This window comes from Sorex fumeus, unplaced genomic scaffold (assembly GCF_029834395.1).
Source record: "Sorex fumeus unplaced genomic scaffold, SorFum_2.1 ptg000072l, whole genome shotgun sequence".
NCBI lineage: Eukaryota > Metazoa > Chordata > Mammalia > Eulipotyphla > Soricidae > Sorex > Sorex fumeus.
In genome coordinates this window covers 42,264,567-42,279,280 of record NW_026606129.1, presented here as the reverse complement: position 1 = coordinate 42,279,280, position 14,714 = coordinate 42,264,567, and the positions used below count along the sequence as shown (strand labels likewise).

The following is a 14,714-nucleotide window of genomic DNA, read 5'->3' as shown; positions in this document are numbered from 1 at the left end:
AAGAAGGGCTGTTGGCAGTGGGCAACATAGCAGGGCTCTGCAGAAGGGGCTGGAGGACTCAGAACTGGGAGCACAGTGGGGCTAAGGGACCAGGGAGGTGCCCAGGCAGCATACAGCAAGAGGAGGCAGTCCTGGGAGAGGCATTTGACACCTACCCCACTGAGGACCCAGCAGGTCTCTGAAAGACTTTCAGCATGGAATCAATGAAAACAGCACTTTAAGAGTTTTCTTCTAATTACCCATAAAAGCAAGCAATTAATCTTGCATACTCTGGTTGCATGTCATTTTAGGAACTCAAAATCCCTAATGATCAATAAATCATATTTTAAAGGGAAACAAGACCACATATATAACACACACACACAAGAGCACTATGATATATTTTTCGGAGGCTGGAGCTATGCAAAGACAGCAAATTTATGCTTAAGACCGGGTTCTCAAGAGCAGATTAGGAAGAGGCTAGGGGTGGGAGAATGCTGGCTATCCAGATAGGGCTATTTCAAAAACACCACAACACAGGGCGGGTGAAACGGTGCAGTGGGCAGGGCGCTTGCCTTGCAGCCTTGCATACTGCTGAACTGGGCTTGATCCCTGGCATCCCATATGGTCCCCCAGGTGTCATCCCAGAGCACAGAGTCAGGAGTAAGCCCTGAACACTGCCAGGTGGAGCCCCCAAACAAAACGAAACAAAAACACAAAAAGAGGCATAGGTGATTTCACTTTGCTCCCATGGTTTCATAAAAGCCCATGCCATGCAGTAAAGGAACCTGACTCCAAGGAGTTCCATCTCAGATCCAGAGGGTATGGGGATCATGAAGAATATCAGTAGCAAACCACCACAATTCATCAGATAGTCACATTAGATCCTGGGGCCATGGCCCCTGACTCCCAAACAATCCCCGCCCTCACCCACCCCTGCCAATCCCCCACATACCTTGGTCCCTTTGGCCAAGTGTCTGCTCAGTGAGATTAAATTATAAGCCAGCTCAATGCATAGCTTTTAGCTGTGGCATTCTCCCCTGACATTGTAAATTGCATCCACAGAATGGTTTTCCTTCCCCAGCTGGTACCTACCTGAGTATGCACGCCATAATATTAATTCATAACAACCCTGGGAAGGTGATGGGGGAAGTAACACATGCTGAACCTCGAAGGGTGACTCCACACGTAGGCACAGTTGCATGAAGCAATTTTCACCCACCCTGCCTACCTGTAGAACTGTGTCTCGGAGGATGTGGAAAGCAAGTGAGGTTTTCTTTTGGTAAAGGACTTCAGCCTGGTCACCAACCAAGTCCACCTATCAGTCTTTACCCCCAAATATTTTGGTGGCTTTGTGTTGTTCTGGTCTTCTAATCACAAGCAATTAATCACACCAACTCACTGGCATGGGGTGTTGATGGCAGAGAACTGACATATCCCTAACAGAGTTCTTCTCATCTTTAAAAAGAATAGTCGAGTGGTCAGAGAAATGTTGGCACTTTGGTGCTGGGCATGGTGTAGCAGAACACTGTACCCCTAAAGTGGGCAATATCACCCTCCTCATGAAATGAACCTCAGTTAGGAAGGAGGGGATTTCTGTCCATTCACTTTTAAAAGGTAGATTTCCAGGGTTATTTTTTTTTCCTGAAACGGGGGTGTGAGGCAAATAACGTGAAAAAATCTCTGTGCTAATGCATACGACCATTCTCTAGTCTCCTGAAGCAATGTTAATTGAATAAAATAAATATACAAATTTTGGAATTATAAGATGCAAGCTGGCAGAAGGAAAGGAGGTGAAGGTTAAGAAGAAGGGAGTCGGGGAAGAGAAGAGGAAGGGATGAAGCGAGCAACTGAGCAATGATGAAGAGCCGCAGGGGCTGGAGGCTCTTTTCTGGGTTCCCTCTGACATGCCCTCACCTCTTCTTGCAGGTCACCCTGAATCAAAGCACCACTGAAGAGATGACCTTTGAATTAAACCCTCAGCGACTCTCCTTAGCTAAGCAACTATTTGTCAGACAGTCATGATTTGCACCTATAGATAACCAGATGCGTGGTACAAGATTTGAAAGGAAAAGAAACTCCCGGGCTCTTGGAATAAGCTTTTGAAATTAGCTCCATACTTGCAAATACCTTGCAGACATACTCTCCTCTTTACAGCACTGTTCCTCCTTCTCCAATTAAGGTCTCCTTCAAGCTGCAGTTGCTACTCATCTACACTGCCATGGAAGTTTAAATGAGGACAGTCAATTTGAGGAGCAATTTGCCACCAGGAGATCAAATTGCAAGTTTACATAAACTATGTCCCTGCCACTCCCCTTCTGGGCTGGCATCCTCCTGAGTTCTTCTTTTGCATATACATAAATACATTTCCAAGAAGTTTCCTGCATTTATCTGTATGACAGTAAAACAAAAAAAAACTGAAATAATCTAAGTTCATCATAACAGAATTTATTTGCAAAACATACTACGATACTTAACAGTTCAAAGTATGAACATGTTATATGTACCAAAAAATCTCACTGTTCTCTCAGAATAAACACCAAGTGATAAAGTCAAGTTTCTTTTACAGAAAGCAAATGATAAAACTCAATAGAACTGTCTGCTATCAAGAACCAATAAACATGAAAAGGTATCGTGCGTCACTAGAAAAGCAATGCAAAGTCAAAAACAAGATTCTGGGTTTTTTCCTTTGCCTCTGAAACTGGCATCACTGATAAACAACATTTTTCTCTCTCCAGGCACACAGCCCTGGCACGCTCAGATCCTACCAAGAGCAAAACTGATATACAAACTTTCCTGGAGACAAAAAGAAAGACAAAAAGAAAAGCAACCAAATCTGGACAAACCACTTCATCCTAAGAAAATAAATGTGTGTACAAAAAAGTATGATAATGTTTGGGGGGAAATTTTTCTGTTAAATAAATTATGGCACAGAGATGAAATGGATTGTTATGAGGATGTAAATATGAAAAGAATGATACAAAATAGTTATTGACACTAAAATTTTCATTAAATGTTAAATGTCCAATATTGCATTAATGATTTTTTTTTGCATTTATTCCTGCCCACCCCCAGTAGTGCTCTGGACCTCCAGGCACTCTCCTGACCATGTACTGCTGGAATAAAACCTCTGTGGGGTGCATAGAAGGATGTACCCTGATCCCTGTACTGTCTCGCCAGTCCTGAAGTTTATACTGGGGTGGGGGGAGATTCGAGCAACAGCCAGTGGTGCTACAGGCTTACTCCTGGGTCTGTGCTAAGGGATCGGATCACCCCTAGTGGATCAGGGATCAAATGTAGTGCTCCCTAGCACTCAAATTAAGCCAAGACAAGTGCCTTAATCTCTCTACTCTTTCTGGCCTTGCTACTTGTATTATTAAAATGAAAATTTAAAATTTCTTATTATTCAAAGATATCTTGTACCAGAGAAGTGCTTAAGTGGGAACGACTATTTCACAGTAAATAGTGGAAAATAAAAATATTTGACTAGCACTATATTTAAAGAAAGAGAAAAATAATATATTATTTTAATATTATATTTAATATTTTAATTATTGTTTAATTAATAAATAATTGATTGATTATATTTAATAATTAATATTATATTATAATGATGCAGGTCAAAAAGATAACACAAGGGTTCTATCCCTGTTCTATCCCTGATACCACATATCATCCTCCACAAGTGTGACCACCACCAAGAGTGACCCCTCAGCACAGGGCCAGGAATAAGCCCTATGCACTGCCCAAACCCACACAAAGGAACTAATACAGTTTATTTAATATTTTACCAGATTTTAGAAAAGTTGTTTTCATCTATGGGAAGAAATATTTAGGATAAGGGCAATAATTCATGTCAAATTGTAAAAGGTCAAAAATATTCAAGACAATTTTGGAGAGAATGTCAAGGAAGAGAAGGTTGATATGAAACCTAAATGATTAAACAGTATTAGCTTAGGAATCACAGATATAAAGAACAGACAAGAGTTTTAAGCAGAATTAAGCCCCTCTCTTCAAGAATGTATTGATATTGGCATAAAACTAAAATGGCAATAAAAAAATAGCTAACTATCCTTTCCATGGCAATGAGGTAAGTGATCTTCAATATAGAAGACAGTTCCCTGCCTCACACATAGATATATGTACATAGATTTAGATGTATGCATATATATACATATCTATATATAACATATATATTTATATATAACATAACATAATCTATTTAGGAGCATTTTTAAAATGTCTTGCTTTGGGTTTTTATTTGTTCTTTTGGGGGAGGGTGCAATACCCACCTATGCTCAGGGGTTATTCCTGGCTCTGTGTTCAGGAATCACGCCTTGTGTTGACAATGGACCATATGTGGTGCCAGGGCTCAAACCCAGGTAGGGCAAGGCAAACACCCTACCCACTGTACTATCTCTCTGGCCTATAAAAGGTTTATCCAGTAGGGACTGGAGCGATAGCACAGCGGGTAGGGCAGTTGGCTTGCACACGGCCGACCCAGGCTCGATTCCCAGCATCCTACATGGTCCCCTGAGCACCGCCAGGGGTGATTCCTGAGTGCAGAGCCAGGAGTGACCACTGTGCATCACCAGGTGTGACCGCAAAAAGCAAAAAAAAAAATAATAAGTTTTATCCAGTAAAAATTACAGTTTACAGAAAAGAAAAACAGAAACCCAAAGTATTCCTTTAAATCTCCAGGGGAAATTCAAAGTAAAAGAGCAGTGAAATACACCCTAAGCTTCCCAGATAAAACATCTGATCCAAACCTGCTCAAGTGGAAGATGTGGAGACACAGTATTCCCACGCAGCACTTGGGGGAGTGTCAACTGGCAACATCTCTCCAGTGAACAGATGTGCCAAACCTAAGAGAACTGCCATCACTGGGAGGTCTGGTGTAGAGGTCACATTTACCCTAAGACCCAGTTATTCAACTTCCGGGGATCTACACTCTAGGCACACTCTCCAATACTTTTAAATAGCTTAGCAAGGATATTCCCTGCAATCCTTCTTATAGTAATAGCAAAAGGTAAAAACATGCCCTATAAATTCTAGAATATTAAACAGAACAATAACAACAAAAAAAAGAGAATCAGCTGGTCCACTATTATCAACTTATCTCTGGCAAAACAAACACTGGTGGATAACATAAAAATCACAAAAGAAAATGGGAGGCTTCCTTTTCCAGACCACTTTAAGCACAAAAGACTAAATTCTCCTAGGTACAGCCTCAGAACCCCTATTATAGGTTGCATAGACTCCATCCCAAATCCTTCTTTCCCTGTAGGGATTTTCCTCTTGCTCAGGAATGAAATTTCTATTTCTGGCAATCTCATACTTAGATATGTAGCTACTACAGGGAAAGTACTAAAGCAGGTGACAGGGAGGCCAGAGGATGGAAGAGCCCTCTCCTTCTGCAGAAAGGTATGGCTCAGCGAAGGAGGCTGAGGAACTTGGTCTCAACCCTCTCTCTTCCTCACCAAGTATGTTATAGAAAGAGGCCTTAAGAATCAAGGTCCAGAACCTTTACCTATTCTGAAAATTAATTTATATCTCAGCCCGGCAAGCTACCAAGAGTATCTCGCCCGCACGGCAGAGCCTGGCAAGCTACCTGTGATGTATTCGATATGCCAAACACAGTAAGAACAAAGACTCCAATGGAGACGTTACTGGGCCTGCTCAAGCAAATAACATATGTACCCATTATACATAAATATATATCTACATAGATACAGATATCTAAATATTGTCCAGGACAATGCAAATACTCAACACACTTGGCAAAGACAGGCACAGTAGCCATCACATGAATATGATGTAACTAGCATCCCTGTAACATTGACTATAAAAGAAAAAGTTGGTAACGAGTGGGAGCAGGGCACTGCATGGACCCACTTAGCCCTCTCAACAACAGGATACAACATTCACATCCATGGTGGGTTTCCATGGTCCCCTGTCCCCCCAAGCTGCAGTGTGCAGCCATTTTGTTTTACTCAGGCCTATTTTATTCCTTCAAGTTCCCCATTGGCAATGCACTGCGAAAAGAGACACCTTTCTCTCTGATTCCAGTGAATACCATTCCTTCTCCCACACCACTGGGTATATTCTGGGGGTGAGATGAGAACAAAGGCCTCATATCACAAAAATTCCAGGGACACGGAACATTTCTATTGCTCTGAAAGGCAATTGTCTCTCAGGTCCATAGGGCCCCTTTGTAGGGACACGAGGCGCCTTACAAAGCAAAAATAGAATTCTACCCCTTGGTCTTTACAGAGCAGAGGTGGCCTGTCACTCAGACTCTGCAACAGCTGCTAGATACGGACATGTCTTTTGGAGACAAGGAATAGCTGGATTTTATTCCTAGGCTTCCTTCCTGAAGGTTTGGGAAAGGACAGTGGGCATTTCAGCTCTCCAGCCAATGTGGCGCCACCATGTGGCCACAGAATAACCAACTCGTTGATCGCTCAGTTTTAAAATTCTGTGATGCTAGCAGTTTTCAACAATGAGGAATTAAAAATATTTTCATTTTCATTTTATGCATTCATATTTTACTAGGACATGCTACTTTATTTGTGTGATTCTGATCACTCTCAAACTCAAGCAGCCTCTGTTGCTCAAAGTCAGTGCTATTTTGTACCTGGGGTTCTGACGTGTCACAGGAAGACCCAAGAATCAATCATTGGGATGTGATTCAGACAACCAGTTCATTCTGGTTGAGACCAAATGCTTTCTTATAACTTTGTATACTGGCTTAAGGATGAGTAAAACTATAAATTAGGTCTAAAACCAAATACCTCTAGTTTGTATTCATTTAAAAAAAAGTAGAAAATCATCAAGCAGTTTCATTTCAGCTTTGAAGCTAAAATGATATATTAGAATAAAAACAAAATTTGCATGACAGAGCTAAGCAGGATGATGTTACCTTGGGGAATTCTGCTCATGAGGGTAATGGGGGAGATAGGGAATATGAAGTTGGGCACTGGTTAGACATGCTTGCTTTGTGAAAAAAAAAAAACCACTGAATGTACATTTAAGACCTGTGCATTTTTCTGTGATTGTTATACTCCAGTATAATTTTAAAACAGATCCACCCAGCTCTGACCTAGTCATCTGTCTTTCATTTGACTATAGACAAAAAAAATAAATATATAAATAAATAAAATAAGTGCACCGCTGGCCCCCACCTCCAGACACAACCCCCTGGACCACAGGGAGGTGCATAGAGTCCCATAAAGACGACCAGCCTCCAGCCAGTATGGATACATCAGGGTTAGGGATTAGTTGGGGAGAGGGAGGTAACTAGGAGGGTCGCAGGTACTCACAACCAGGCTGCAGGAAGATGCGAAGGAGTATGTTCAAAGGCTTAGCAAATTAAATTCATCTACAAGATGGATTTTTTTTAAGATTAGAGAAGAGCATTTCAAGCACTACTGTAACAATTCCTGAAATCACCTCCTTTTCCAGCCACTGGTTCAGACCCTCCTGGGTCATCTTCCTTATACTTCCCCATCCAACATGTTCTCTTAACCCAACTGCCTTGAAAAGACTAAAGGAGGGATTATTGCATTCTACTGGGAAAAAAAAAATACGTTGAGACGCAAAGATGCTTGCCAGACATCACAAAACTAGCGTAAGGGATGTCTCAGATCTTAGCGTAAGGAGAACATCTCAGATGGTCCCTGTTTTAGGAAGGGGAGGTTGACTTGGAGGAACAGGGAGATAATGTCAAGCCCAAAGTTCAGAACTACAGGGACGGTAACAATGATCTGAGTTAAAGGACTCCGGATTTACTCACTCTGGGACTGGACTCCACCCTCCCCCTGGGAAAGAGGAACAAGCCCAGATGGAGGGCGAGGGAGGCGGGCCGGCAGGCATGAAACCAGGCTCAGAGCATTTTTTCCGGTCTCCTGGATGAGCGCTCAAAAGGAAAGCAGCCCCAGAGCACAGTTAGGTGTGCGCAGTTTGAGTCTCCAGGATTCTTTCCCTTGGGGTTAGGTAAGGCTTACCCAGCAGAAGGAAACCAAGAAGAGTCGATCTATGAGCAGGCACCTAGCAAATCCCCTGACCCAGCAGGAACGTCCAAAACATTAGATGACCAGGAACGGAGGCGATTCTTCCCAAGACTTCCGCCGCTGGGCTCACCCCGAAAGTCTCCCACGATTTGCCCCCCTAAACCTTGTTTCCCTTGGGATTCACTCCCGACACTATTCCAACTGGGGTGGAGGTGGGGGGGTTGGGGCAGGAGAAGGAGGGCATAAAAGAAGACCAGGATGAAGCTCAAGTTGCCCATCTCACCACCCCACCCCCAAGAGCGCGCCACTCCCCGGATAGTCCGCGACCTCGCCGGGTTGCGATTCTCTGGGATTCCTACTCGGTGCAACGGCGTGACCTTGAACGAGTACCTGCTTAGCCCCATTTTACAGAAAAGAAGGATCCGAAAGAGCGGAGGAAGCGGCGCGGGGCTGCGGCGCGCGAACCCGCGGGTTCCAGGCGCCCGGGCCGTGCGCCCCGATGCCTAGTGGGTGCGCGGTGAACCGCAGTCCAAGCGCTACGTGGCCAGTGGGAAGCGGAAAACCCGAGGGAAACGCAGGGGCGAGCTTCGGCCCGGCTGCCGGAGCAAGGGGGCGGCTGCGACTCCCGAGAGACGAGCCCCTGGCAAGTTCAAAGCCCGCCCCCCCCAAGTCACACCCGCACCTCCTTGATCCTCCCCACGCCCCCTCTGCGAGACAGTCCGGGGGGTGCCCTGACTCAGGACTCGCACCGGGTACCCGGCACCGCGGCGACCCACCCAGTCCCGAAGTTGCGGCAACCTTAGGAGGCGGGTGGCGCAAAACGGCCCGCGGGGAGGGGACGGCACTCACTCGGGGTGGCCGGGCTGGAGCAGGTTCCCTGAGCGGGGTCATCGATGGCCGCGGGGCTCCGGCCAACGCGCCACCGGGTGCCTGGGGCCACCTGCCGCAGCGCGCCCGCGCGGGGAAGAGGAAGCGGCGAGCCGCAAAGCTGCGGGGCGCGGGCCACGCCGGACCGGAGCCGCAGCGCCGCGGGGGCTCGGCCGGCACCGCCGCCGCAGCCGCAGCAGGAGCCCGGGAGCTGGCAGGAGGGCGGGAGCGCGGCGGCGGCTGCAGCGGCTCGGAGGGAGGCGCCCGCGCGGCCGGCACCAGGGCCCGCCCGGCCGCCGCCGCCGCCTCCACCTGCTGGCCCGGCCGCCGGCCAATCACAGGGGCCCGGGGCGGGGGCGCGTGCCGGGCGGCGGGCGGGAGCGATCGCGCCTGCGCCCGGGCCGGGGGGTACCTGCGGGCGGCTGGTTCGGGAGCTCCCGGGGCGCGCGGGTGGCACGCGCGGGGAAGAGGCGGGGCCGTGGCTGCGCGCGCCCGGGGCGGGGACCCGCGCCCCTCCCCGGGCGCTCCCGGGCGGCGCAGTGCAGTGCTGGGGCCGTGGCCCCCGGAGCCCCCGGTGGCGCGACTTGGGGCCTTTTCCAGCTTTCAAGGAAGGCGCTCCCCGTCCCCCGGCTCCGAGCCCCGGGGAGCCTGTTCTCTTCCCTAACCCGGGAGCGGAGGGTCCCCTGAATCCAAGGGCCCGGCGCCTCCACCCACTCCGCCTCGCTCCGCGCAGTGTGGGCGCGCTCGCTCAGGCACCTCGCCAAAGCCTGCGTGGCGCTTCTGCACTCGCAGGTCGTCCTCCCCTGCACAACCCCCACTCCCGGTGACCCAAAGCCAGATTCCGATCCCTTTAGTTCTCGCACGAAGAGCGCTGTGCTGGTGTGGCGCGCGCTCATCCTACACACTTGGACTGGGTTCGCGCCCAAGTCTCCCAAAGTCCCCCATCGGTGCCGCACCGCCCGGTGAGTGAGCCGCGCGCGGTCGGAGCAAGCCCCAAGATTGCTGCAAGCCGAGGGACTCAGCGGGGCTAGTGCCGGGAGCCCCAAGGTGCTGAGGAAGGGCGGGGAGTTCAAGGGTTCCGCTCCGGCCTGGGCTTGCGGGCGCGTCCGCAGTCCTTGGGGCCCGCAATCTCCGGAGACGCCTGCCACGGTTCCCCGGACCGGGGGACACGTTGTCAGGTTCAGCGGCAGGGTGAAGGGCACCCTAACAGAGTAGATTTTGGAACTCCACGCCTAAAATCCGAGGAACCCTCTATGGACCGGGGCGCGAGGTTCTCTCCGTGTATATTTGTACAGGAAATGGAGGCTGCTGAGCGTTTGCTGATCATCTGCAGCAACAAGGCTGAAAAACTTTTAAGAGCATAACTTGGAAAAGTAAAGGAGCGGGTTTCTTCCAAGATTCTGGTTTTCTCTCTTAAAATGATATAATGGGGCTGGAGCGATAGCACAGCAGGTAGGGCGTTTCCTTTGCACGCGACCGGCCAGGGTTCGATTCCCAGCATCCCATATGCTCCCCTGAGCACCGCCAGGAGTAACTCCTGAGTAAAGAGCTAGGACTAACCCCTGTGCATCGCTGGGTGTGACCCAAAAAGCAAAAATAAATAAATAAATAAATAAGATATAATCATCTGCTCGTTGGTGAAAGTAAAGAAAGTTTGTATTTTGTTTCTGTATTATTTGCATTTAACTTTAGTTTTGGTTATCTGTGCTCCCTTAGCATGTACGAAGTACAAAATCCAAAAAACATTTACTAAGTATATTTACAAAAATCACAATGCAGTGAACAGGACTCCCTCCACCTACTTTCTTTTTTTTTTTTTTAATTTTTATTAGTGAGACATCATGAGGTAGAGTTGTAGACTTGCAGATTTTTGTGCTTGGGTTTCAATTATATAGTGATCAAATACCCATCCTTTCACCAGTGCCCATTTCCCACCACCACGGATCCCAGTATCCCTCCCAGCCCCCATCCTGTGGAGGGCATTCCCTTTTGTCCACCTACTTTCTTAGCTCTTAATTCCTCTCTAGAGGTGACTATATATGTTTTGTATACCCTCCTGGAGGAAACCCTTGTATGCATAAAATATTAAATTTAATATTTTTACCTTTTTTCCTTTTTGTTAAACAAAATGGTAGGTCTGACTCCAGATTCATGTGGACTTAGGGGTTCCATTGATGTCAAAAGTAAAAGTAACACACACAGATTCCTTCTCTCCCCCTCCTCCTCCTGTTCTCATCTCTGCAGACATTCTTATTAAACTGGTTTACTGCTCCTGGTGGCATTTGGCGTCTCCAGGATTGTTATTCTCTGTGGTCAGCACCTGCAAAGAGTCTTCTCTCTCACAGAGCATATTCAGCCATCAGGAAAACTTGTTTGTTCTGCTTCACTCAAGAGCCCACCCTTGAAACAGAGAACTGTCTGGGACTTGGGTATCCTGATGCCAGACTTGGGTTATTCTCATTTTGGGTGAACAATGACAGTGAGATGAATACAGTGGTCCAAATAAACCTGGCCAAATATTTATAAGAAGCTTGTGAATGCCTTCCTACATAGGCCGTGTACTGTTAAGGCCAGACTTGTTGAAAACCTTTACAGCACAATCCCAGGCCAATGTGGAAAAGGTTAGAATGTGAGAGGTCTACTCTTCATATATGATCCAGCAGTGTTGCCTCATGCCAAGAACGGGGGCTAGGTTAGAAGACTATTTGGCAAGGTGCAGTGTTCACAAGATTAGCTTAATAAATAAATTTGCCACTTTGGGAGACTTTCAGAATCACAGTCGTAAAATCTTCCAAAAGTTATCAACAGTTTCAAAGAAAGGCAGGTACCTACGAAAGAGTTAGATGATTTGGTCAACTTCGTAAATAAGAGAAGAATAAACAAGGATGAAAATCCAGAACTTTCCAAGGGTCACAGAGCCAGAAAATGGTAAGGTCAGACAGGCACAGAGTCTTGTGATAAATACTCTATTAATTCTAACCAGAAGCCCCTAGAGACACACCCTTTGCCTGCCAGTATACATCCATCAATCTTCTAAGTAAGAAATGGACTAACTGATTCATGTTTTAAAAGAAGACATGATACATTTTCTGGAGAGTACAAGGAAGAGTCAATGAGTCTTCCTTGAAAAGGAAGCCCAGATTCCCTATTTGTCCTTTAGACACAGGCACTGCTTTGGCTTTTCACTGGAGTCAAGAGTGATGTTTTTAGGGTTCTCCATGAAAGCCTTGGCATTTGAAGATGATTTGGTTAGTAATGCGCCTGCAGGAAGAGGACCTAAAATGCTCCTTCTGATTGTTCCATCCGGAGAGCTGTATCCAAATGCTGAATTCCAGCAATGTTCATCCCTTCTTTTGGTCCTCATGATTCACAGGAAGTGCTTGTTTTTTTTTTCATTTTCTGCATGATCCTGGCCACTATAATGGTTTTAATGGATTCTTTTATCACAAAGAACTCACTGACTCTTCCTTGTACTCTCCAGAAAATGTATCATGTCTTCTTTTAAAATGTGAATCAGTTAGTCCATTTCTTACTTAGAAGAATGATGAATGTATACTGGCAGGCAAAGGGTGTGTCTCTAGGGGCTTCTGGTTAGTATTAGTAGAGTATTTATCACAAGACTCTGTGCCTGTCTGACCTTACCATTTTCTGGCTGTGTGACCCTTGGAAAGTTACTTAACTTCCCTGAATCCTAGAGTCCCTAAGTATTAAATATGATATAATCTCCTCTTCTCTGAAAGGCTATTATGTGGTATTGTTTTGCATGAAAAACGTACATGAAATTTAATGTATGTTAGCTATCTTGAAATTACCACTTTCAACCTTGGGAAATGAAATATATATGTGTGTATATATATATAAAGAAATTTCTATGTCATTGAGATAGAAGTAGTGAGACCTTTATCCCTTTCTTTCCTTTCAACCATAGCATAATATCTGATTTTTAAAATCTCTCGATCTCTCTTTGACACTTGGTACATAATTCTTGTTATTTGGGTATAGCTCCAGTCTCCCTAACTAGACCAGAATGGTCTTGAAATTGGAAGTCTGTCCCATCTTGGTTCCTTTGGCTGCCTGGAACATTATGTTGATCAATTGCACATATCTAATAATGATTGATATGTAGATGAAAGGAAAAGAAAATTAATACTTCATTAAAAAATGAGCTCATTTAGTCCTGAAAGATCTTGTTAAGAGAATTTTTGCTCGAGCGGGCCCAGTAACGTCTCCATTGGAGATTTTGTTGTTACTGTGTCTGGCATATCGAATACGTCACGGGGAGCTTGCCAGGCTCTGCCGTGCGGGCGAGATACTCTCGGTAGCTTGCCGGGCTCTCCGAGAAGGGCGGAGGAATCGAACTCGTGTCGGCCATGTTGGTTGCGTGCAAGGCAAATGCCCTCCCGCTGTGCTATTAAGAGAATAAAAAGAAAATTTTATCCAGGGGTGACTGTTTTCAAAGAATTATTTAACAGATGATATTATCTAGAATATATAAAGAACTCTCAACATGTGAAGAACTCTCAACATTTAACAGTAAAAGCAATTTCAAACAATCCAGTTACAAACTAGGTAAGAGACATGAAGAGATATTTCGCTAATATATATATGTACATATATGTGTACATCTATATTTATAGTTGGCAAATAAGCACATAAAAAGATGTTCAACATCATTGACTACTAGAGAAATATAAATTAAAACTGTAATGTGATATTGCTACATACCTATCAGAGCATAGATGAAGAGTTAGGGGCGAGAGAGAGATACGTAGGATACTTTCCTTGAATGCAACCAACCCAAGTTTTATCCTTAGCACTTCATATGATTCCTGAGTGGTCCCTGAGCAGAGAGTCAGAAGAAAGTCCTGAGCATTGCTGGTTGCGGCCCAAAAACGAAAGAGGGGGAGCACCCTAAATGGGGAGAAGACAGGGAAACCATGTTACTTGGACATTGCAAGCATCAATATAAAATTGTGCACTGCTCTGAAAAATAGTTTCTCTATTTCTTTTTGCTAGGAGTTGCACTCTGCATATGGGGCAGAGAATGGAACCATAGGCCTCACAAATAATGCAAGGCAAGCACTCTACTACCAAACCACACCCCAGTCCCCTGGCTATTTCTAAACTATGTCAGACTTACACAACAACCTAGAGCAGTATTTCTCAGCCAGGGACCATGTGGACTCTCGTGGGTCTCTAGGGCATTCCAAGATAGCTACTGGTGAAAATCATCTAAATGGGGAACCATATATGATACAAGGGGTCCAACTCTTTTTTTTTCTTTTTGGGTCACACCCAGCAATGCACAGGGGTTACTCCTGGCTTTTCACTCAGGACTTACTCCTGGCGGTGCTCAGGGAACCATATGGGTGCTGGGAATCGAACCTGGGTCGGCCGTGTGCAAGGCAAATGCCCTACCCACTGTTGTATTGCTCTAGCCCCAAGGGGTCCATCTCTTAGGACAGGAGGCTCATAGGAAGGGAACAAAGTCAGAAGAGGACCACAGTCAGAAAAATGTTGAAAAACACTAACCTACTGCATTGAACCTTGATCAGTTGGTCACTTGAGATCCTGTTACTCATCGATTTGCTTGAATGGGTGCCAGTAACGTCTCCATTTATCCCTGTTGCATGCTAGTGTAGCCCAATGGCGTCTGCTCACTCCAGGAACACAAAGAGCCTCAAAGCAATCATTCAGGGTCTTGACGAAGAAGTCCAACCATCTCAGTGGGCAGCCACACGATCTTTTGACGTCCCATGGAATCCAGTCCCATGGAATCCAGTAATGGCTCTAGTCCAGCAGTCATCTCCAAATTGCATTACGTGTCCAGTCCATCTAATTTTCGACGTCTTGGCA

At 45.9% G+C, this 14,714-nt stretch overlaps 1 protein-coding gene across 2 annotated transcripts in view; it reads right to left on the bottom strand.

The window, feature by feature from the left end:
- MYRIP (myosin VIIA and Rab interacting protein) overlaps positions 1–9,095 on the bottom strand; it is a 360,073-nt gene extending 350,978 nt beyond the window's left edge. The window contains exon 1 of one of the 2 annotated variants that reach the window (XM_056129423.1): positions 8,841–9,095. The gene's annotated coding sequence lies outside the window, so the exon portion shown is untranslated. The remainder of the gene's footprint in view (positions 1–8,840) is intronic. The other variant, XM_056129424.1, reaches the window with a different exon arrangement.
- Positions 9,096–14,714: the final 5,619 nt, after the last annotated feature.